Below are 26,296 nucleotides of genomic sequence, written 5' to 3'. Positions count from 1 at the left end.
CCAATGGAATTCAGACCTAGGGTTGCCTTGGGAGCCAATTGTTAAAGTTTTCAAGTATTCTCTTTTTAAATTTAACATGGTTTCAAATTATAGAGGACAATGCTTGTTGTACGGTCTTATAGATCAAATACATAGTTAACAGAAATAGCATTAAAGACAACAATAAGGAGACTATACACACATTTGAATCTAGTGGAATTCAAATCTAGGATTGCCTTGTAATCCAGTTGTTAAAGTTTTCATGTATTCCATTTAAAAATTTAACATAGTTTTAAATTATACTGGATAATGTCTATTGTATGTTTTATATATTGAAGATACAGTTAATAGAAACAGCATTAAAGACAGCAATAAGGAGACTAAACAACTACACACATTGCTTGGCACTTTGTCATGGATTACCTCTATTGATCTTCACAATAATCTCATGGCATGCATACTATCCCAGAAAGAGAGAGAAAGAGATACCCTGTATTTGACACCTCACCCAAAAAGTTAGTACTTCATCAATTATCCTTTAAACCATTTATTTAAGCAGCTCTTATTTGGTTCTGGCTTTCTTTTCCTTCAGAATCTTAAAGGGCTTCAAGAAACCCTTAACTATAGAAAGTAAAATTCCACTGGTGAACTGTGAACTTACCATTTGGGTGGTGAACATGCAATGTCAATTTCCCTCAAATGTCTCAGTCCTCCAAGGACTCTGAGAAAAGCAGTCAAAGCATAGAGCAGCTGTTTCGAATGCAAACTATAGAAATCCCTGGTGGGGGTGCATGGAGGGCAATGGCTCACGCCTGTAATCCCAGCACTTTGTGAGGCCGAGAAGGGGGGATCACGAGGTCAGGAGATTGAGACCATCCTGGCTAACACGGTGAAATCCTGTCTCTACTAAAAATACAAAAAATTAGCCGGGTGCGGTGGCAGGCGCCTGTAGTCCCAGCTACTCGGGAGGCTGAGGCAGGAGAATTACTCAAACCCGGGAGGCGGAAGTTGCAGTGAGTGAGATGGCCGCACTGCACTCCAGCCTGGCGACAGAGCGAGACTCCATCAAAATAACAATAACAATAATAATAATAACAACAACAACAACAACAAATACAGTTTTAAAAATCCCTAAGAGGTGTAAAATTGTAGTAAAATCATTGTAAACGTGTGTGAATGGGGTGTATCTGGCTCCTTTTACTTCCCCTCTTGTATTCCCCAATGGCATCCTTCTCCTCCATCCTGTAGAGTGACCCTAAGAGGCCCAACACAGGCCAGAAAGAAAGCAGCATAAGCACTGCCCCCATCGTCCTTAAAACAGTGTGTTTGCTTTATCATGATCCACTCAAGGAACAGCCTAAGAAGGAACATTTTGTTAGGAAAATCAGAATCTCTATTTGTATTCATCTTACATTAATTATTATTTGCATTATAATTTTTGGTAGTTGCTAGCTTCAAATCAGTATAAGTTTGAATATACTGCCACTTCCAAACATTGTTTTCTACATAAGAAGTCTCCATGAATTTAAAAAGTTTAAAATACTTCCTGTAGCATTTTGTTTTATTTCTTTCGTTTGATGGTCAAAGAGAGAAGCTCAAGACTGAAAGTGAACTAGTGATAAGCATAGCTCATTAGCCGGCTGGACTATTGTGAAATTGACTATGATTGCGTTTCTGTAATATGATAAATGTTGTAAACAAAAGATTTACATTTGAGACTGACTTCCCAGAGCTTTAGTAACTGCACATTGTAAGATATAGGTGTAGGTGTAGGATGGAGGAAAAAGCCTCTTGTCTCTTAATTGGGTGTTTGTTTCACTGAGCTGATAGATTCTGAATGCTAGATAAAATTTATAACAAAGTATTTCTGAATATTAACATAAGGCAGTGGTTTTCAAATTTTAGTGTCTATAAAAATCCCCTGGTGCTTGCTAAATATAGTAAATCCAGTCTGAGGGCCCCAAAGAACTTTAACAGGCAACCCTTTACACACACACACACAGACACACACACATCCTAACTGGTGATTCTGTTACAAATAGTCCAAGAAGTAAAAAAAAGTTTTCGTTTTTTGTTTGTTTGTTTGTTTATGAGACAGAGTATCACTCCCATGCCTGAGGCTGGAGTGCAGTGACACAATCTCAGCTCACTACAGCCTCAACTTCCTGGGCTCAGGTGATCTTCCCAACTCAGTCTCCCAAGTAGCTAGGATTACAGGCAGGTGCCACTACAGCCAGCTAAGTTTTCATATTTTTAGTAGAGACAGGATTTCACCATGTTGCCCAGGCTGGTCTCAAACTCCTGACCTCAAGTGATCTGCCCACCTTGGCGTCCCAAAGTGCTGGGATTACAGGTGTGAGCCACTGCACCCAGTTGTCAAAGTTTTGAGGCTAGTTTTACTTCATCCAAAAAATATGTGGTGAATGTTTAGTATGCATAAAGGGAAGATATCCAGAGGCTGTAAGATATGTATGATGCCTTTCCTTCTTCCTCTTTTATCTAAGAGATGATTATAAAATTAACTCAAAGTGAGAGACTTGGTGTCCCACTGTAAATTGTATTTATAAGCTAGAAAATCCATCTCAGGAGATCTGAATTAATGTTAAAATAACAATTTGGTTCTTGCATTACTTCTTGACATATTTTACAACAAGAAATTAATCACATTTGCTCCAAATCTAGGGTATTGGATTCTATTTCCGTTTTAAGGATTTACTGAGTAGTGCTAGGAAACATAGGCAAGAAGAGAGAAAAAAACAATGTATTGCTTAGTGATTTGGGGGAACCACCAAGTGACATGGATAGTGTGCAAAGAATACAGATGATACCTTCCTCTGCTTGGTTATCTCTCCATGATTTGTGTGAGAAGCATCCCTTGGACAACTGCCTGCAATTCTGGCTTTCTTCAGGTCAACAAAACCTAGTTACAAGGTTTTAAATCACACCAGTAGGTAGCTGAGGTTTGTAGGAAGGGTTATACACTAGGAGGATGGGAAGAATGGTTGAAGTCAGGTGGGCATAATCTAGAAAGTTTTCCCTGATAAGCGAAAGCAAGCAGGGCTCAGAAGAAGAGAGAGAGAGAGGAACAAGGGTTGCTTGGTGAAGACGATTCTGACAGCCACAAACGGAGCAGGAAGGGAGAGATTAAAAGTGACATAAAAAGGGATTGCCTGACTTAAGGTCTTGAAACCAATAGGTAATAATTTGAATATGACCCAGAAGCTAATGGGAAGTCATTTGAGGGTCTTGAGAAAGGGAGAATGGAAACAGCAGGTATAAAAGATTATCCGAGCTGCAGAAGATTGGACCAATTCGAAGAATGAGAGGCCAAGGACTGAGGAGGGCTGGCAGGGAACCCCAGATCATAGTGATGTCCTACAGCAGTCAGGAACTTGGTGATTACAATGAGGAAGCAAAGCCATGCAGGTTAAGTGGCTTGTCCCTGACCCAATTGCTAGTTACTTTGCTTGCTTATTTGTATTCTGTATATACGTATGTGTATCCTGTCTTATTCTTAACATAAGATTTAATGTAGTTTGTTTATTGTGTCTACTCCACCAATTTCCAAAATGGTTCACCAAATAAGCTATAAGCCAAAGTTCAATTAAATCCCAATTTCTGGGGGTGGATCTCAGACTTCAATATGTATTTTTAAACTGCTGCAATAATGCTAACATGCAGCTAGGGTTGAAAACCACTTTTCCAAAAGCAGCAAAGGGAACAGATGCTGTCATGTCCCTGAGATGCTCAACACTGGTGACAAGATTAGGGACAGATTCCTGTTAGCTGAAGCCAAACAGGAAATGCCCTGGGCAAACAGCTTTCCTTTTTTTTCTGTTTTGTTTTGTTTTGTTTTTGTTTTTGTTTTTCTAAAAGAAATGGTAAGTACCTGTTTCCACTGACAAAACTTTTAGGAGTAAAACTCAAGTCAGAAAGTAGTGCATGACTTTTCTATAAGGTTTTTGTGAAAAAGTCACTAAGGTCAGCTAGAATTTTTTTAAAGCAATACAAATACTTTGTACAAATGCACAGTTCCCCTGTGGACATTTATGAGTGCCAGTGACTAGGTTCACAACACTGATGTACAATGGAAGGCATTACTCCAGAAAACTGAGCTAATTAAAAAGTAAAAGTATAAAATCCTAAATGAATATGAGATGTTTGAACAAACCTCTAGCAGATGCTGAATTGCCAACAGCTCATGAAATAATTCTCAGACATGAACCTATAGTGAAGATACTTTATGATCTTATTTAAGCTGAGAACTGTATGCTTTAATCACTAGACATGATGAAGGAAAAGGTTATTCATCTGTTGCTTGTGTTTTAAAAGTGAGATTTTTTTTCAAGTTCAGCAGGAGGCCAACCCTCTTCAAACTAAAACCAAAGGCTTTTTCTTTAGAAAAATGTGATGTTTTCATCTGAAAGTAGGTTTCTTTCTTTCCAATAATGCAGATACCTGGTTGAAAAGCATAGTTGTATGTCTTAGAAAGAAACACGGCTCATCAGAAATCCAGCTAGAACTGCCACCTGCTTAGGTCTCATTTCTAAACTTTAGCTCCCCTACCTGCCTTCCATTCCATGTTTTCTTATTAGATGTTAAGATTGAACCTGCAACACAAACACAGGGAAAGAGAAAGGGGAGAAAAACAGAGACAGCAAGATTAGCCAATAGCGTGGGAGAAAAGAGAAGGCAGTAGGATGGGGGCGGGGGTGGGGGTTGGAAATTGCATGTGTTTGCCTAATGCCAAAAACTCCCAGACAGCAAGATTTGAAAAACAATTTTAAGAAAATTTCAGTGATCTAGATGCTTTGCCCACCTGACACCAAAAATCTGGTCACCTGGGGCATCTGGGAGATTTTCTGGATTCTTCATTTTCCATCTGAATGTTTGGCCATGCTTGGATGCCACCAGACAGCATTTGCAGACAGAGTGGCTAAGAAGATGTCTACAGATGTCTACAAAGGGAGAATCTGACCTCCTTTGTTAGAATCAAGTTAATCTGATTAATAAGGTAGAAAAGTTTAAACCCAGTTAGGGGTATGTCTGGTTAAATTTGGATTAACAGAAACTATACCATGAAGAACCCTAAAAAAGAACAGCAGTAATTACGCCCACATGGAAGAGGGGCATGAGTTAAACCTGCGCCACCAGACCAGAGAACATGCCTTCCAATATGGCAAGATTGTTGTAGATGTATTAATACATCTTCGTCTTAATTATATGATTGATGTGGGCTTCAAAAGAAAACTCAGAAGCCACAGTGGCTCCGAGGGCACGAGCATTATTGAAAGGATAAAGATAAAGACAGCTTCCCCAGAAGAAAACCACTCAAAGAGGAAGCCTGGGAGGTTTGCATGGCAGAACTAATCAATAATGTCTTGGTTTTATCTATATTAAGTTTAATAAAATTTGATGACATCCGTGATTGAAGATCACACACACAATTATGGCAACATCAAAGGTATTCTGCAGCATATATTCAGCCTGGGAAGTATAGCAAATCAGAGACTGGATGTATATGACACTGCACACCATGAGAACACAGAGAACTCCAAGAGGGGAGCATTCCCTGAGTGCCTTCTCCTCTTGTGTTTACAAAATAAGCAGGGTAAGCTTTCTCACCAGCCTTCACCAACCAACTTTTCGTCTCATTCTCTCAGCTGTCTGATGTCAGAATTTTAAAACAGTAGGTAAAATATATATATATATACTTCTAAAGGTACTTCCAAAATCTGCCGAATAAACAAAAGCCTGCCCTGGATTGATTTTCCCTTTATTTTATCCCATGAAGCCAAAGGAAATGAGAGAATTTCAAAAGTGACTCAGCACAGAGGAAAGGGGGAAAACTGGAGAAATTGCCACCCAGTCCCTTGCAAAAAAGGGGATGAGGAATTTGTTGTCAAATTTCACATGCAACTCTGCAGAGCAAAAGAAGAAAATGAGACCTGCAATTACCTCAGCTTTAAGAGCTCAGTGAAAATCGCTTTAATCCCCCAGAGTCTGTACCACTGTCATATTTTACTTTCTCTTCAACAGGTGTACAAATTGTTTGGACTGGAGCTGGAAAACGGCATTCAGACCCTATAGGCTGAACGTGAGCAAAGTGTTTGCTTAGTTGCAGCTGGTCATCTCGTATCTTCTTTAGGAATGAGGAATTGGTGTCATGGTAACTTATTTTAATCAGTTTGGCAGCAGAAAATATTATGACTTTCCTCACAAAAGTGATTCAGGTAAGTGAGCCTTCCCGGGGTTTTATATCAAAGAGGTAAAAGCAATCATTGTTTGTTTGAATTCAATTCTAACAATTCAACTGAGGAAAACAGTGAGTGTTAGTCATCTTTTTTATACCTGTGTTTAATGCCATTTTATACTTGAGGATCTCTGATAAGCCAAACACCCAAGCAACATCACACATTATGAAATTTGAAAGGTTTTTCCTTTCTTTTTGCTTTGCTTTAAAAAAAGTCATACGTCGCAGAATTCCTCCCAAAAGTGTAGTAAAGTTATATTATTAACAAACTGAAAAAGTAACCATGCTTGTGACAGGAATCATATTCCTAAAACTGATTTGGGTCCTTTCTTTTTTTTTTTTTTTTTTTTTTTTTGCAATTTTAGAACTTTTGATCAGCGATTAGTTCTCACCCACGTTGACTGTAGATTTTTTTAACGTGCTAAAAGGTACATAGGTACCAAAATATAGGGCTTATTTGGTGAATCTTCATCCTCATTACAACGTTTTCTGGACAACCGCATACGGGTTCGGTATGGGACATTCCTTATTCCTTTGGCCCAGACAGCTTTGTTGAACCTGGTATCAATGTGCACATCTGGAGTTCCCATCTCCTTCATGGCAAATTTTCAAATCTCTTGGAGTACCCAAGGGAACACTTGTTGATGGAGTATTCTTGGGTCACCACCTCATTGATGGCAGAACGGCCCTTTTTCTTCTCACCACTCTTCTTTGCAGGAGCTATGCTGCCGAATCCAAGTTGGAAAGGAAGACCATTTTTATCTCACAAAGCAAATGAAAATTTTCTAAACAAAAGCTAAGTGATATATTGTTTTCAACAATGTCCTCATTTCCCTGCATAAGTGGAAGATCTAAGACTCTAAAGTAGGGCTTTTGATTCAAAAGCCACATTGCTTCTGTTATACAGCTCTACCTTTAATTAAAGAAACCAACACAGGCCAGGCATGGCAGCTCACTCCTGTAATCCCATCACTTTGGGAGGCCAAGGCAGGTGGATCACTTGAGCCTAGGAGTTCGAGGCCAGCCTAAGCAGTATGGTGAAATCCTGTCTCTATCAAAAAAAAAAAAAAAATTAGACAGTCTCATAACCCTGTCGATAGATCGATAGATAGATAGATAGATAGATAGATAGATAGATAGATAGATAGATACATGGAGATAGATAGATAGATAGATAGATAGATAGATAGATAGATAGATAGATAAAAAATAAAATAAAGAGGCCAGGCGCAGTGGCTTACGCCTGTAATCCCAGCACTTTGGGAGGCCAAGGATCACTTGAGGTTAGGAGTTCAAGATCAACATGGCCCAAGGTAAAACCCCATCTCTACCGTAAATGCAAAAATTAGCCAGGTGTGGTGGCACAAGCCTGTAATCCCAGCTACTCGGGAGGCTAAGGCAGGAGAATCGCATGAACCCAGGAGGCAGAGGTAAGCCAAGATCGCACCACTGCACTGCAGCCTGGGCAACAGAGTGAGACTCTGTCTCAAATAAATAAATAAGCACAATATTTTAAAGGTATGCTTCTTTCCAGGTTCCCATGCTATTCTCTACAGCTATTTAATAGAAATTCCATGACCATTTAGTCACTGAGAATGAGGGGACCTTCTCCTAGCACCACCAGGGTAAACAGCTTTGCATGGCTCAGTTCAGGTCCTCTGAGAAACAGAAACCAAGATAAAATTAGCCATGCAAGAGACTTGAGCATTTAAGTTTATGAGTCTTCTACTTCGGTAGAAGTAGGTCAGATCTTGGGATTTGAGTGTTGCTTCACCAAGAAGACTTCACATCTCTCTGTCCTTGAAAGAAGCTGTCTGCATCTTGTATTTCCTTGCCTCGTTGGGAGACATTCTATTTTGAACTGGCTGAAGCCTCCATCCCCAGTGAAGAGCAATATTATTAACTCTGATTGACCAGGACTGACGGTAAGAGAGTGAGAGTTAGTGCTACATGAATTACACAGAGTGTGTATCAAGATGAAAATAAAAGCTGCAATGTGCAGACAGGAAGGGCGAAGGGTCCATTGAAAATCAGAGAGATTAGCAACTCATCACATTATTTGTGGGTTATCAGGAGACAGAGGTAATGAAAGTGAGACCTATATCCTTGATCAATAAGAGTTTGACTGCATTTTGAGTTCATTTTCCCCTGCCGAGAGAGAGACAGCAGGCTTACTATTGATCACCGTGTTAATCCATAACCAGACTGGGCCTTAGCCTGGTGGAGCAAGCAGGAAAAATAAGATAATAAGCAGGAACTCTTGATCTTTTATTATGGTGTGCTAGATAAAGAGAGTGTGGGGGTTCAAGGTGGAATACTTTATAGTTAACCCTTACGGTCCCTCTTAATTTGAAATGCATGAGAAGAAGAATTGCAGCCCACCTTACTCTGACTTTTATTTGACCTTATTTTGTCTGCTTCCTATCTAAAGTGTGCCTTGGCCCCTTTTCAAAGACTGCAGGCTGATGTAAGTGGGCCAGGGGACAGCCAAAAAGATGTTAGGCCCAGAGTAAAGGAGGAAGGCCCTCCAAACCCTGCTCGCAAAATTCAGGCGAAATTAAGCATTAATTGCATCTGTTTTTTATATTTTAGAGTCACTTGATCCAAGAATATTTACGTACATGAGTTGTCAATAATATGTGTCACTGTGCTGTTTCAATAGCAAGCATCATTTAGTTTTTCATTAAAGCATTTGACTAAAGCAGTCATTGCATTGATGTAGACCCATCTTAGAAAGATGGTCCACCTTTTCTTTCAGATCCATCAGAGTTCCCACCTTTGTGTAAACTAGACCCCGGCTATAATTTAGACATTTCCTGACCTGTCTATTAAAAATCGCCAGGCACAGTGGCTCATGCCTGTAATCCTAGCTACTAGGGATGCTGAAGCAGGAGGATCACTTGAGCCCAGGAGTGGGAGGCTGCAGTGAGGTGTGATAGCTTGGGCAAAAGAACGGACTCTGTCTCTAAAAATAAAAAATAAAATCTTTCTCAGTGACTCAGTATTTACTCATAGTAGTTTTTACTGAAATTTAGACTAATTCTACCACAGCTCCGATTAATCCACATTTTGACACCTTTGTGCAAATTAGAAAAATGTGACTCCCCCAGGCAAGCACAGCCTAAAAGCAACCAGATAAGATTTCCACCTTCCCTCATCCCTTCCCCCAGGCACCATTGTGCCTAATCCTAAACAGTGCCCTGAAGTCGAGGCACCAGCAGAGAAAGCAGGAGGATCATGTGAATGTAGCCTATCTACCTGCACCTTGCACGGGCGTAGTTTAGTCTTCACTCTGTGTTTGTCCCAACTCAGTTGTCTCTCATTTACAGGCTTCCTGTGCTTTTCCAACTGAGTTTTCATCTGATTCTTCAAAACGCTCATCCTTTCACACAAGTTGCACCTATTAGTAAATGGCAACTTAAGTCACCCTAGAGTTAAGTATTCTGAAACAAAGGGAGAGAGAACTGGTGTAGGTGTGATCACATTAGTATGAGAGAGAGAGAGAGACAGAGAGAGAAGTGGAGAAAAGAAAACAGGATTTAAAGTGCTCTGCTTTGGAAACATAATACTTAAGTTGCTCTAATAAGAAAAATGGGGAGATCCATACAAAAATAACGAATTTAAGTATAAAGCAATTTAAAAGGAAATGTTTTGTGACCATTTAGCACTTTATCATTGGATAATCAAGGAAGTTAAACAACCTGAATGAGTTTATACAGTGATTATGTGGGAAAACGGGACCCCAACCCAGGACTTCGAAGCTGGAACCAGTCATTTTTATAAGAGTTAGTCCAAAAAAAGCTGAGGCAGCAAAGTCTACTACGGAATTGATTTTCAGAAACAGGCAATGCTGCTTTGAACTATCATACTTAATGCTGATGATAAGTAAACGCTTCTGAATTGGATGAAACATGGAAAGTTCTCCTCAAAGCTTAAGGATCCAGTTTGAGAGGGCTTGTTAGTATTAATTTACATTGTGAATAAAGAAAAGATTGTTGAGGAAAGAGGACTTTTCTCCATTTTAAAATAACAAACGGCAGCCATTATTTATCTGAAGCCTCCATAAAACAAGACAATCAAGTCATGTAACATTATTTGGAGATGGAAGATAGAATAAATGATTGTGGCATCAGTTTAGAATAATGAATGCCAGACAGAATATCTCACTTGGATCAGCCAAAAACTAGTTGTGAGGCTTTGGGAAAATTCTTTGGGCTTTTCTCTCTTCTAGAATGATCCACATGATCTTTTCAGCTTTAACATTCCATTGTCTTCCATAGTCAAATGATCTTAGCAGCCTTCTCAGCACCCATATGTGATCAGAAATACCAATTATTGGTCTTTGCAGCAAAGTGGTCAAAAAAGAAGACTGCCATCCAAAGGAGAAAATGAAGTTTGTTATCTGATCCCATAAGATGTTTAAGACTTGGGTTTCATTGGCTGTTATTTTAAGAAATCAAGGATAACTTAACAGAGTGGATGTCACCAAAAACAGTTCACGGAAACAGTCAAAAACATAATGGCTTTGGGAAAATGTTCATTTCTAATTTCATAAAAATGAGGATCTAATTTAAAATGAGAAAATGATGTTTGGAAATTGCTATCATTTGAATGTCTGTGTCCCTCCAAAACTCATGTTGAGACTTAATCCCCAATGCAACAGTATTAAGAGGTGGGGTCTTGGGGGAAAATATTAAGTCATGAGGGCTCTGCACTTGTGAATGTGATCAATGCCCTTAGAAAAGAGGCTTCAGAGAGCTCTTCATCCCTTTTCCCCTTCTGTCATGTGAGGACACAGCATTTGTCCTCTCTGGAGTACACAGCAACAAGGAACCATCTTGGAAGCAGAAAGCGACCACTTGGTAGACACTGAATCTGTCAATGCCTTGGCTGTGAACTTTCCAGCCTCCAGAACTGTGAGAAATTGATTTCTGTTATTCATGAATTACCCATTCTGTGGTATTTGTTACAGCAGCAGAAATAGACTAAGACAGATTGATTTAAAAACTGAGATAGAAGATCCTCTTGTAAAAAAAACTGTTTTGCTCCAAAAGCAATTGCAGCAAAAGGAAAAATTGACAAATGGTATCTCATTAAATTAAATAGCTTCTGCACAGCAAAAGAAAGTATCATCAGAGTGAGCAAACAACCTACAGAATGGGAGAAAATTTTTGCAAACTATCCATCTGACAAAGGCCTAATATCCAGAGTCTACAAGAGACTAAACAAATTTACAAGAAAAAAAGAAAAACCTCATTAAAAAGTAGGCAAAGAATATAAACAGACACTTCTCAAAAGAAGACATTCACATGACCAACAAACAAATGAAAAAAAGCTCAACATCACTTGTCATTAGAGAAATGCAAATCAAAACCACAATGAGATACCATCTCACACCAATCAAAATGGTGATTATTAAAAAATCAAGAATCAGGGCCAGGCACAGTGGCTCACACTTGTAATCCCAGCACTTTGGGAGGCCAAGGCAGATCACCTGAGGGCAGGAGTTCAAGACCAGCCTGACCAACATGGTGAAACCCCGTCTATACTCAAAATACAAAAAGTAGCCAGGCATGGTGGTACATGCCTGTAATCCCAGCTGCTTGGGCGGCTGAGGCAGAAGAATCATTTGAACCCGGGAGGTGGAGTTTGCAGTGAGCTGAGGTCGCACCATTGCACTCCACCCTGGGCAACAAGAGTGAAACTCCGTTTCAAAAAAAAAGTCAAGAAACAATAGATGCTGGTGAGGTTGCAGATAAATAGGAACACTTTTACACTATCGATAGGAGTGTAAATTAGTTCAACTATTGTGGAAGACAGTGTGGTGACTCCTCAAAGATCTACAAGCAGAAGTACCATTTGACCCATTCTGTCATAAAGATACATGCACATGTATGTTCATTGCAGCAGTCTTCACAATAGCAAAGACATGGAAGCAACCCAAATGCCCATCAATGATAGAATGGATAAAGGAAATGTGGCACATATAAACCATGGAATACTATACAGTCATAAAAAGGAATGAGATCATGTCCTTTGCAGGGAAGTGGACAGAGCTGGAAGCTGTTATCCTCAGCAAACTAATGCAGGAACAGAAAATCTGCACATGTTCTCACTTATAAGTGGGAGGTGAATGATGAGAACACATGGACACAGGGAGGAGAACAACACACACTGGGACCTGCTTGGGGTGGGGCAGGGAGAAGGAGGGCATCAGGAAGAATAGCTAATGGATGCTGGGCTTAATACCCAGATGATGGGTTGATCTGTGCAGCAAACCACCATGTCACACATTTATCCATGTGTGCCATGGTGGGCTGCTATGCAGTTTTTACCTGTATATCCTGCGCATGTATCCCAGAACTTAAAAGTTGAAGAAACATGAAGAAAAAGATAATAAGAGTTGGAGAAAAAATATTGTTATAAATAGAAAACAGATTCTTGACCAAAAAAATGGCAAATATCAAAAAGTATGAAGAACAAAATATTCTAAAAGTACTGTGGAATCTGCGAACCCCAGTCAGTGCCACATCCCCAGCCCATCGCCATGGTCGCCTATAATATTCTAAAAGTACTCTGGAATCTGCGAACCCCAGTCAGTGCCACATCCCCAGCCCGCCGCCATGGTCACCTATAAACTGGTGCTGATCTGGCGCTGCAAGGTTGCGTGGAATCTGGAGAACCGCTTCGGTGGCTGGTACATGCCAACCTGAGCCCGGCAGGCCACGAGGAGACGAAGTGCGGAGGGGGGCAGGCACTGCCAGATGGTGGCTATGAGTTTGACATCTGCTTCACCTCAGTGCAGAAGAAAACGATCCAGACCCTCTAGACAGTGCTAGATGCCATTGATCAGATGTGGCTGCCAGTAGTGAGGACTTGGTGCCTCAAAGAGCGGCACTATGAGGGTCTAACCCGTCTCAATGAAGCAGAAACTGCTGCAAAGCATGGTGACACCCTGTAAAGATCTGGAGGCGCTCCTATGATGTCCCATCACCTCCGGTGGAGCCCGATCATCCTTTCTACAGCAACATAAGTGAGAATGGCAGGTATGCAGACCTCACAGAAGATCAGCTACCCTCCTGTGATAGTCTGAAGAATGCTATTGCCAGAGCTCTGTCCTTCTGGAATGAAGAAATAGTTCCCCAGATCAAGGAAGGGAAAAGGGTACTGATTGCAGCCCATGGCAACAGCCTCGGAGACATTGTCAAGCATTTGGAGGGTCTCTCTGAAGAGGCTATCATGGAGCTGAACCTGCCTACTGGTATTCCCATTGTCTATGAATTGGACAAGAGTTTGAATCCCATCAAGACCATGAAGTTCCTGGGGGATGAAGAGACCATGTGCAAAGTCATGGAAGCTGTGGCTGCCCGGGGCAAGTCCAAGAAGTGAAGGCCAGCGGGCGGGCTGCTGTCCCCAGGAGCACCGTCCCTGCCCGTTGCATCCCTCTGCCCCTCCCTCCTGCACCTGTCACACTGACCACATCAGTAGACATCTTGAGTTGTAGCTGCAGATAGGGACCAGTGGCTCCCATTTTCATTTTAGCCATTTTGTCTCCTGCACCCACCCGTTTCACACAATCTAGTCAGAATAGCACTTCTAGGGCACAGGTTCTCAGTCCAAGCTGTGGAAAAGCTCCCCTTATTCAAGAGAGTTTAAAGGTAGTGACTTGGGTTTTTGCAAGTGCTTTGTTTACTAAGGACTTGTGGGGAGGAACCATGCTAAGCCATGACCAATGAGGAGAGGCAAGAGAGACTGTCTGCCCCCTGGAGCCAGTCCTGTGCTCTTCTGCAGTCAGGCTACTGCCTGGCGGCTCTAGTCATTCCAGTGAAAGAGGAATGTAACCTGCATGGTGATGTGACAACTGTTTCCTTTCTGACCCCAGAGGAACTGGCTCTAGAAGGTTGGATCAATCCTGAATTTAGTCAAAGTGTTACATTTACATTTTTAAAAAAAGAAAAAATATATATAGTATATATAAATAATACAAAACGATAACCCTTTTGGGGTTTCTCATGGCAGTTGAAATAATCCTACATGTGGTCATCAGAAAATAAGCCGTTCCTCATACCAACATGGGATAAGCTCCTTGACCTCTGAGGGGCAAGAGTGCTTCCTACTGTGTGTTTCAGAATCCCTTCCCGCCTTGTTTTGTGGCAGTGAAATGCTTCTTGGTCCTGTCCAAGTATGTCTTTCACTGATTTCTGAATCATATTCTAGTTGCTTGGCCCTGCCACATGGGTCCAATGTTCATTTGAGTATAACTGTACTAAATTCTTTTTCTAGATCAGTATAATAAAAGAGTGATGTGCAATAGAAAATAAAAAATTCGACCGGGCTTGGTGACTCACACCTGTAATCCCAGCACTTTGAGAGGCCGAGGTGGGTGGATCACCTGAAGTCAGGAGTTTGAGGCCAGCATGACCAACATGGTGAAACCCCATCTCTACTAAACATACAAAATTAGCCTGGCATGGTGGCAGGCGCATGTAATCCCAGCTACTTGGGAGGCTGAGGCATGAGAATAGCTTGAACTCAGGAGGTGGAAGTTGCAGTAAGCCAAGATGGTGCCATTGCACTCCAGCCTGGGCTACAGAGCGAGACTCTGTCTCAAAATAAATAAATAAAATAAAGTAAAATAAATAAACAAATAAAGTCATTGCTAACATTTTATAGCATAAACTCATTTTTTGTCCTATGCTCATACATACATGTAAAATCTTGACAAAATTGGAATCATTTTGTAAGTATTATTTAAGTTGATTTTTTTCACTTTTCTTGTGTAATTACCATTCCATATTCTTGAATATTCTTTGAGAAGCTTGAAATCTTAAGTTGTACTCTCTCCTTCTTCTACATTTTTGTTGTTGCTGTTTGAGACGTGGTCTTATTCTGCGACCCAGGTTGGAATGCAGAGGCACAATCATAGCTCACTGCAGCCTCAACCTCCCAGGTTTAAAGGATCCTTTCACTTCAGCCTCCCAAGTAGCTGGGACTACTGGTGACATGCCACCACACTTGGCTAATTTAGTTTTATTTTTGTAGTGATGGGGTCTCCCTACATTGCCCAGGCTGGTCTTGAACTCCTGGGCTCAAGAGATCCTCCCACCTCAGCTTCCCAAAGTGCTGGGATTACAGAGGTCAGCCACTGTGCCCAGACTAAATGTAAAGCCTAGTTTCTCTATTTATAAATGGTTTGGTGTTACTGGGTCAAATGATAAAATACATAGAAGATTAATTTTCAAATAGCCAGATCATTCAGTAATTAGAACATTTATTTCTTCAAAAAAAATCAATGAAATAATCATTTCCAATTTTGCTTTCATCTAACAGTTATTTCTAAGTAATTTGAGGTATAACAAATAATAAAACAAGTCCTCTGTGTTGAATGGATTTTGATTTCTGTGATCAACAAAGTAATTGTTGCTGTAGACTGTACACTTGGGTGCCATAAGGCACTCTCTTATCCATGCCATGTAAATATGCAGAGACACCTTTGCGTCAAATAACATAGCCCTTCTAATCAATGTTTTGGCCTCCTTTCTTTTAACTTGGCTTTTTTCACTTGATATATAACAACCTGATTTTGAGTGCTTAATTTTTTTTTCCTGTACCTGTACCCTAAAAATCTAAGACTAATGAAAATGCTCACTCTTGCGTTTGATTTGCCAAGCCTGGATCTGCTGTTTACCTGTTGGATGAAGGATTTCATCAGAATTCCACTGTGCTGTGGTGAAAGAGGCTTTATTCTACCAGTGTGGTTAATAAATGCACATTTTCCAGAGCAACTCAGATATCCTGAAGTATTTTCCATACTTAAATTAATCGATGCATCACAATTTTGATTGATAATTTTCTCTCTGTAGTCCCGATAGCCTTGTAAGCAGGCAGAAGTCCATGTAGCACACTCACAGGAAAACAAGTAAGATCCTTCCTATGAATTTTCTCCTTTAACCCCAGTGTTAGCTACCAGGCATTGTGTGGTAGGCATTTTAAATTTATTCTCACAATATAGATAGTATTAGCCCCATTTGATAAATGAGAAAATGAAAATGCAGGGATCTGGAAGCCCTAATTTAAATGCATGCTATCCACAGAGCAGTAACAATTCACATTCACTTGTTTTACTTAGAAGGCTCAATCAGCACTGAAGGAGCAGGCTTTCATTTCTTAGGGTGTCGGGAGAGAATATGGGAGCCTGGAAAGAAGAATACATGGTCCTCATAGACAACTTCCATTCGACTGTACCCATAAATGTATTTCCAATGGAAGTCTTCAATCTCCACCCACACAATGCCTTGGCATCCAAGTGGTGGATATTACCTCAGTGTTTCACGGCAGCTAGATTGAACATCTTCTAACAGTTCTTCCCCTCTTGAAATTCTAGAACCCCTAAATCATCCCACAAATGCACTTGACATCAAGAGGACTGATGCTGGGAAAGCCACCAAAAGCCTGTGCCATTCCAAACACTGGATTGTCTTTGGTGAGTCTCATTACACATCAACTCATGAAGCAAGAGGCAGAGTGTTGCTGAATCTGCAGAATATTATTCAAGTAGGGAAGTCAATGTTACTTCCAACTTTTGATTGTGGTATTTCCAGTTATCATCTCACTTGGTTCCACAATCCAGGATAGCAACCTGTATCCCATCTATTTTGCAAATTCATATACTATGGTCATAAGAGAGAAGATGGAAGAGAATGGACTGTTCTGTTCAAATACATCACACAATCAAAGAGGAACTTGCCAGGACTGGAAGAATAAAATATTATTCTTCATTAAAAGTTCTAGACCAATGATTTCAGAGGTACAACAATTCTCCACATTCTTTTCTCTAAGCCAGAAAGTAGACAAAAAAAAAAAAAAAAAAAAAAAAAAAAACAGAAAAAAAACCTTAAAAAAACTAAAAAGTTTATATCTCCATTCAAATGGTTTTGCTTTCTCATTAAGAAAACAGTGTTTGAACATGCTTTCAACTTTATACTTGAACAATAAAATATTTCCAATTATAATACAGCAAAAACCTAACAGTAAGAAAATAAGAAATCACTCTAATCTCTTAAGCAAATATTATCATATGATCATACACATATCGCTCACTCACTTCCCCAACTCACTAATGCTAGAAAAATGATTTTTTTAAAGACAAGAGCCTACAACAACAGGAAGAGTGGATGACAATATTAAAGTAGTAAAACTTTTGGAGCAGGAAAACAGGTGGAAGACTAGTGATTGAATTAACATATCCTAGAAAACTGATTTATAAGCCAAGCCTGGGGGAACCTATGAACCATGTAATATATAATATACATTACATGAGAGACTCTTCAAATGTGCAGGCATGGGTGGTACCAGGTTTTTCTGAGACAAAAGTAAAAGGGACAGGAAATGGCACCATAAAATAAGAAAAACTTGTTTAAAAATTTGCTTAAGAATAAGTCAGAAAGGACTAGTATCCAGAATCTACCAAAAAAAAAAAAAAAACTTAAATCAGCAAGAACAAAAAAAAAATCACATCCAAAAGTGGGCATGAATAGACAGTTCTCAAAAGAAGATATACAAACAGCCAAAAAAACATGAAAAAGTGTTCAACATCACTAATCAGTAAATTAAACCACAATACTCTTGCAAGAATGGCCATAATTTAAAAGTCAAAAATAATAAATGTTGGCATGAATATGGTGAAAAGGGAGCACTTTTACACTGCTGGTGGGAATGTAAATTGGTACAACAACTATGGAAAACACTAAGGAAATTCCTTAAAGAACTAAAAGTAGAACATCCATTCGATCCTGCTATCCCACTACTGAGTATCTACCCAAAGGAAAATAAGTCATCATACAAAAAAGACACATACACAGACCAGTCTATAGTAGAACAATTCTCAATTACAAAGATGTGGAACCAACCTACATGCCCATTGGCCAACAAGTGGATAAAGAAAATGTGGTATATATATGCCATAGACTACTACTCAGCCTTAAAAAGAAATGAAATAATGTCTTTTGCAGAAACTTGGATGGAACTAGAGGCCATTTATTCTGAGTGAAGTTACTCAGTAATAGAAAACCAGATATCATATGTTCTCACTTATAAGTGGGAACTAAGTTATGAGGATGCAAAGGCATAAGAATGGTATAACAGACTTTGGAGCCTTGAGGGCCCAAGAAAAGATTGGGAGGGAGGCGGGTGAAGGATACAAGACTACATATTGGGTACAATGTACACTCATTGAGTGATGAGTACACTAAAATCTCAGAAATCACTCCTAAAGAATTTATACATGTAACCAAAAACTACCTGCACCCCCAAAACTATTGAAAGTCAAAAATTAGCCCAGGCACAGTGGCTCGTGCCTGTAATCCCAGCGCTTTGGGACGCAAAGACGGGCAGATCACTTGCGGTCAGGAGTTCCAGACCAGCCTGGCCAAAATGGTAAAACCCCATCTCTACTAAAAATACAAAAATCAGCAGGGCAGGGTGTTGCCTGCCTGTAATCCTAGCTACTGGGGAGGCTGAGGCAGGAGAATTGCTTAACCAGGGAGATGGAGGTTGCAGTGAGCCAGGATCATGCCACTGCACTCCAGCCTTGGAGACAGAGCAAGACTCCATCTCAAAAAATAATAATAATAATAAATTTAAAAAAATAATTAATTTAACATAAAAATAAATTTCTTAGGTTGTTTTACTAAAAAAAAAAAAATAAAATAACAAGTCAGATCTCTAGATCTCCTCACCAGCTCACGTAGCCAAGAAATGTCCCAACACACACACGCACACAAAAAGGACCCAAGGATCACAACTACATAAGTTTTCTGGCTTATGAGAAAAGAAAAGAAAACTGAGATAAGTGTAGGAATAGTGTTTTAAGGTTCATGCATGGAAAGGGCATGCACCTGTTCTATTCCCACTCCGTGACTCACATGAGTATAGCTAGCTGCAAAAGACCACAGGAAATTTAGTCTCTGGCTGGTCAGCCATATGCCTAACTTCCTTACCATCAAAGAAGGGGAGAATGAATTTTGATCACATTTTGAGAGCAGGACCAAATGTCTGAGACTCTAAATTCCAACATTTAACACAAGAATATTATTCCCAAAAGGCCAGAATGGACCAGCTGCCTGTTGTTGTTGTTGTTGTTGTTGTTGTTGTTGTTGTTGTTTTGAGACACAGTTTCACTCTGTCGCCCAAGACTGGAGTGCAATGGCATCATCTCGGCTCACTGCAAACTGTGCCTCCCGATTCAAGTGATTCTCCTGCCTCAGCCTCCCAAGTAGCTGGGATTACAGGCACCCACCATCACGCCTGGCTAATTTTTGTACTATTAGTAGAGACAGGGTTTCACCATGTTGGGCAGCCTGGTCTCAAACTCCTTACCTCAAGTGATCCTCTCTCCTTGGCCTCCCAAAGTGCTGGGATTACAGGTGTGAGCCACCGTGCCCGGCCCCAGTTACCCTTTTGTACGTGCAATTCCTCCACAGAGACTAGCGTGACTATAGAGGGTGTCATGTAAAGCTAAGTTGCCCCCATCCCCAGCCACCACAAGATCACCCTGGATGTCACCTTGGAAAGGAGCAGAAGGAAAGGAAGGAAGCCCAAAACACTGTGCATTAGCCCCAAAGAGGCTGAGTTTTCTCCCCAGTTTAAAACAGACAAGACTGTAGTTGCATAAAACGGCATGTAGAAAGTTCAATCTTTCACCACTAACCTTACCACCACTCTGCTCTCCAATAAGTTAAGGCTTCATAAAAACATTCTATGAGGTAGAAAGTAGAAAAGCTGTATTCTCTTTGCATATCTATGGTAAATATGTATTATAACCAATCCCCGTTAGTAGACATTTAGCATGTTTCCAATTCATTGCTGTTTTCAACAATGCTATGATGAATGTCTTGTGTGTATATCTGTGTGCATATTTCAATACATTTGCCAGTTTTTTTTTCTTTGCATAACATCCCAGAAATGAAATACTGAATTAAGGAGAATCCATTTTTTAAGGTTCTTGATATAATTTACTAAACTTCTACCAGTAAGATCGTGCCAACTTATAATTCCACAGCAGTGTACTGAATAACTAACCTCTTTTCATCCTGAATATTGGAAATCTCTCAAATATTTCACAGTAAATTCTTTGTTAAAAACTAGATAATTTTGTTTTCATTGAGCTGACTAGTAGTGAAGAGCTTAGCTCAATATGAATATTAATTCATTTATAATTATGTAATAAGAAGTTCTATGAGAGGCACAATAGAAAAGATACTGAACTGAGATGCAGAAGTACTACCCTCAATAGCTTCTTCTGGCAGTAGACTGTTCTGTAATATTGATAAATCAAAACAAAAATAGGGGATGGAATTAAATGTATTAATTTCTTGTCCCACAAGGTAGCAGAAACCTTAATGATAGTGCAATTTATAATTTTTGCTTGAACCAAAAACACTACCCTGAAGACTTAGCCATGCATGATTGAAACAGACAACTCAAAGCAGAAGAAATATCTCATTTTCTACTGTCACCAAATAATCCCACTAGAAACCACATTATTAATGATTCCCCTATGCAAGATAGCAACTGCTGGCTTAAATTCAGATGGATGGCTGTAGCTAATGTAAAATTTTCAGCATCATTTCACTTAAATTCAAAATTCAAATTCAACAAACATTTATTGTGCCAGGAGCCATTCCATGTGAATATGAAACAATGGCCCTGTCCTGAAGAAGCAGACAACATAGTTAAGCCATTTTCTCACAGTAGGTTTTTCAACATAGAATAGTTTCTACTTAAAATAATAAAGCAGAATACTGGGACCAAGAAATACTAAAATTACAAAATTTCCAAGCCATCTCAAAACTGAAGCTCACTTTTTAAAATTACTTGCACATTTTTCTTAATATTTAATATATTTGCATATATTATAAAGAAATATTTTAATAGATTTGAATTGTGTGTGTTGTATGTGTATGCGTATATAGATGCATATATAAAATGTATATAAAATCTTATCGGTAACCTGTACTAATTTTAGTGTTAAAATTAACTACATATTTAATAATGCTTGAGTCTAAATTAACAGAGAAATATGATTGACATCAGAACAGCAACATGTTATAAAATATAATTACTTAATTTTAAAAATTAACTTCATATAATTAACTAATACACCAATAATTAAGAAATATGTAATTAAATTATAGTCCCTACCACTTAGTCATTTAATCATAAAAGCAAAACATATTTTTATAAACAAATAAAATAAATCTGAAATCTATTAATTAAATGTGTGGTTGGAGCTAAGAATAAACATTAAGAATAAAAATTATCTATTTCCACAATCTCTGTAATTAGAAAACAAGTTTTATGATGAAGTGCATAATTATTATACTGGTATAGACTAGTTGGTGTGGCTCAGTTCCTTAGTTTGAATACTAGCTCTGCCACTTGGCAGCTATGATGTGCAACTTAACCTCTCTAAGTTTATTTCTCCATCAGTAAAATGAGGATAATCGCAGTGCCACTTCAGGGAGCTGTTGTCAGAATTAAATAAGATAATTCATGGATAGTGCTTGCTATAACCCTGACACCTGGAAAATCCTAGGCCCCATTATTATCTAGCCAGTTTGGAAAATGGTCTGCTTCATACATAATTTGGTATTACATCAGAATTCTGTGATACCATTTATACAACCAACCAGGTTCATCTTTTTGATCGGTAGGGAAAATATAAGAGGGGAAACTGGAATATACTATTATTTTGGTAAAAGTCCTAAAGAGTCTTCTTCTCTGATGAATTACCCCTTTCTGTTTAAAGAAAACCAAGATATTACTACTGAAAGTTTGTCAGTTTCATTTGCAAACTGCTTCAACAAACTAATTTTGATAACTACGGGATCATGCTTCCAGAAAACAGCATACATATGGGTTTTTTGAGGAGAGACAACAACGACAAACACTCTGGCTAATGTAAAGTGAATAAAATCTCTTGGGAAAATATTATAAACCCAGGTTACTTTCAGAAGGGCTGGAGAACCAGGTTTGAAACCAGGCAGGAACAGCGACAGCTCCACAGAGTGGATGTCGGCCCAGGAGGACCATCCTCATTGCAGGAATCACCTGGTTTGAGCCAGTCACTGGGGAGAATGAGGTCTTACCCCATTCTCCATGTTTGCAAGGCTCATCTTATACATTGGTCTGTATCAGGACAGAGAAAAGAAAGATTTGTCCCATAGAATCTCTCTGGTGGGAGGGAAATACCTGAACACCAGTCCCAGAACACTGTGCAGGTGGGATCTTTGAGACGTGTAAATGGATTCTGAACAGGCTCAGACCATGGGGTTTTCACAGTCAAATACACGAAGAATCTACAAAACTTTGTGAAGCTTAAATATAATTCCACTAATGTTACTGGAAAGATCACAGGTGTAAGCTCCCATTTGGGGAGCTTTAGAAATCACAATACTTTGAAGGATTCTCATTTGAGGAAGGTACCTAAACCCAGAAGATGATTATAAACTAGCAGAGTTGTGACATTTTGGGGATTAAATAAAACCATGCCTATGAAATGCCTTCATAAAATACAGCACACCATGTGAATGTAAAGTGATATCAGTATCAGTAGACGTCTGTTAGAAAAGTAGACACCACATTTACATACAATCAGTTGGAGATAAGACATTCTTTCCCCCCAACCATTGTTTCTCCATATACCAGCTCTCTTCCCTTTTGACAGTATCTTGTTTTAATCACAGCAAAGGTAGAATTTTAAGAACGTTATTCAAGAATACGTACCCTCAGGGTATGCTAAATACACACACATACACACATCTCATATTTTAAAGCTATTCATAAAGTAGTTCTCTTCCAGGCTGAATTAGCAATGTTCAGATACTGCAAAGAAAGAACCTAAGAATGGGAAATGCTTTCTAATGAGGCTGTCTCTGAAGCAGCAATCAAATAGGAATTCAGGGAATGTTCTGACATTAGTATTAAGAGGACTAGTTTGTTTGCATCTGCTAAATTTACAGTGCTTAAGTTTTCAATGCTGAGATTGTCATATTTCCAGGAAATGTTTTATTCACTGTTTCCTTTGTCTGAGAAATGAAGCTATCACTGAAATATTTCCAAGGAAATCCCAGTAGAGATCTTTATAGAGAGAGAGGTAAATTCATAGATGGAATGAATCAGCTCTGAGTCTTTGTACCTGTTAGAAAGACAAATAATATTCCAATGATACTGAAGTTAACAGATCTGGGTTTCAGAGGTAAAAGTCACAGAGTAATGAAATGCTTAATAGTGGAAAAGAAAATCAAGGAAATTTTATGCAAGAAAGCAAGTTAAACCATATCTTTTGGAAGAAAAATTACAAATCTATGTATTTTGCTAACTATTAAGAAGTCCAAATGAGGCTGGGTTCAGAGGCTCACACCTGTTATCCCAACAATTTGGGAGGAGGCCAAGGGATGATTGCTTGAGGTCTTGAGTTCAAGACCAACCTGCTCAACATAGCAACACCTGGTCTCTACAAAAAAATTATAACGCTAACTAGGCATGGAGGTGTGCACTTGTAGTCCCAGATATTCAGGAGACGGGAGCAGGAGGACTGCTTGAGCCCAGGAGTTGGAAGCTGCAGTGAGCCATGACCACAACATTGCTCTCTAGTCTGGGCAACAGAGTGAGACTCAATTTCGAAAACAATAAAACAAAACAAAAGCAGAAAAATTCAGGCTGGGCGCAGTGGCTCACGCCTGTAATCCCAGTACTTTAGAAAGCTGAGGCAGACAGATCCCCTGAGGTCAGGAGTTCGAGACCTGCCTGGCCAACATTGCGAAACCCATTCTCTAATAAAAATACAAAAATTAGCTGGGTGTGGTGGCATGTGCCTGTAGTCCCAGCTACTCGGGAGGCTGAGGCGGGAGAATCATTTGAACCCAGGAGGCAGAGGTTGCCACAAGCTGACATGGCGCCACTGCACTCCAGCTTGGGCAATGCCTGGGGAATGCACCTGGCCAAATTCTGTAATTTTATACTAAGTCTTGAAATCAGGTAGTGTGAATTCTCCAACTATATTCTTCTTTTACAAAATGTTCTTGGCTATTCTAGGTTCTTTGCATTTTCATATACATTTTAGAATCAGCACGTCAATTTCTTAAAAACAAACAAAATGTCTGGAGTAGAGCTACAGTCTAGTTCTGGACTTTTCCATGAGGGAGAAATAAAATGTCTTGTTTAAGGCCACTTGCATTATAGATATTTTTTACTGAAGACCAAACCTAATCCTAACTGATGCAAGCTTTGTTTCACTCTGCTGAGCCCTCGACCAATCATCGTAGCCAGTAATGTATGACGCAGGTAGCTCCACCAGAGACACAAGAACTGATTGTGAAAAAGAGATGGCTCCCCAGGAAAATCAGGGCTAGAGCTAGAAGAAATTGAAAGGATCCTGGGTAAGTAAAGCATATACTTACCACTCTGCCAACATGGCCTGAAAACTAAACAAACTGGAGGTTACAACTGCCTTGATTACTATCCATTTCTTAAAAGAGTCATTCAATTTACAATGTGCTTTCTAGCTATCAAGTTGCTTATCGACTTTGAAATACAAACAATGGCACCCAGAGTGAAATATGCGAAAGAGACACAGCTATAGAGTGATCCTAGAGATGCCCAAAAATCCTAGATCATGGTCTGCTGAAGAATGGGGCCAACTCAGCTATTCGGAAGCAATCTTGCTTTTTTTTTTTCTTTTGCAACCGAGTTTCGCTCTTTCACCCAGGCTGGAGTGCAGTGGTGCCACCTCGGCTCACTGCAAACTCTGCCTTCCTGTTCCAAGTGATTCTCTTGCCTCAGCCTCCCAAGTAGCTGGGATTACAGGTGCCCACCACCATGCCCAGCTAATTTTTGTATTTTTTAGTAGAGACGGGGTTTCACCAGGTTGGCCAGGCTGGTCTCAAACTCCTGGCCTCGTGATCTGCCTACCTTGGTCTCCCAAAGTGCTGGGATTACAGGCATGAGCCACTGTGCCCAGTCTACCAATCTTACTTTTTGAGGATGACTTTTCCACCTGAGGAAGACTCAAAAGGTACTGTTTCTTTGCATGCTTTTTTTTTTTTTTTTTCCTAAATGTAAACTAGTCAAACAACAAGGTCAAACAGAATTAGGCAGAGACACATTTTCGAATTGAGATGAGATTGGGAGGTCACTAGTGAAAGCTTAATTAATTAATTATTTTTTTTCTTTTTTGAGACTGGGTCTCACTTTGTCCCCCAGACTGAGATGCAGTGGTGCGATCACGGCTCACTGCAGCCTTGACGTCTTGGGTTCAAGGGATCCTCCCACTTCAGTCTCCCCAGTAGCTGGTACTATAGACATGTGCCACCATGCCCAGCTAATTTGTTTTTAATTTTTTGCAGAGACAGGATCTCCCTGTGCTGCCCAGGCTTGTCTCAAACTCCAGTGCTCAAGCAATCCTCCCACCTCAGCCTCCCAAAGTGCTGGGATTACAGGCATGAACCACCATGCCTGGCAGTGTGGAAGCTTAATTTCAAAAGCAAGTGCTGGGGACGGGCCGTGGTAATTCAGGCCTGCAATCTCAGCAATTTGGGAGGCCCAAGCAGGAGGATTGCTTAAGCCCGGAGTTTGAGACCAGCCTGAATAACATAGGGAGATCCTGTTCCTACAAAAAATAAATCAAATTAGCTGGGCATCGTGACACGTGCTTATAGTCTCAGCTACTGGGGATGCTGAAGTGGGAGAATCGTTTGAGCCTGGGAGTTCAAAGCTGTTGTGAGCGGTGATTGTGCCACTGCACTCCAGGCTGGGCAACAGAGTGAAACCCTGTCTCAAAAAAAAAGCAAGTACTGTTGGGATGGCTTATGCCAAATGTTTTCTGAAAACTCAGATAAAGTTATGAAACATAGATGTGGCAGATCTACAAACCCCAGGGCAAAACTCGGGCCAGTCTCCCTATTAATGCCTGGTGACATCATATAAGCACTGAAATTGGGATGTGATGTTGAAAGATGACTCAAGTGATCCAATTGGCAGAAGATCTAAATTCCTTGGAAATGC

At 39.8% G+C, this 26,296-nt stretch overlaps 2 pseudogenes; one reads left to right on the top strand and one right to left on the bottom strand.

The window, feature by feature from the left end:
* Positions 1-6,613: 6,613 nt before the first annotated feature.
* Positions 6,614-12,781, bottom strand: LOC135971710 (large ribosomal subunit protein eL31-like; annotated as a pseudogene).
* Positions 12,782-12,855: 74 nt separating this feature from the next.
* LOC102123696 (phosphoglycerate mutase 1-like) lies at positions 12,856-13,621 on the top strand (annotated as a pseudogene).
* Positions 13,622-26,296: the final 12,675 nt, after the last annotated feature.

Source organism: Macaca fascicularis, chromosome 7 (assembly GCF_037993035.2).
Source record: "Macaca fascicularis isolate 582-1 chromosome 7, T2T-MFA8v1.1".
NCBI classification, from domain to species: Eukaryota; Metazoa; Chordata; class Mammalia; order Primates; family Cercopithecidae; genus Macaca; species Macaca fascicularis.
Note: the sequence above shows the minus strand (reverse complement) of the source record. Positions and strands in the feature narration are given on the sequence as shown.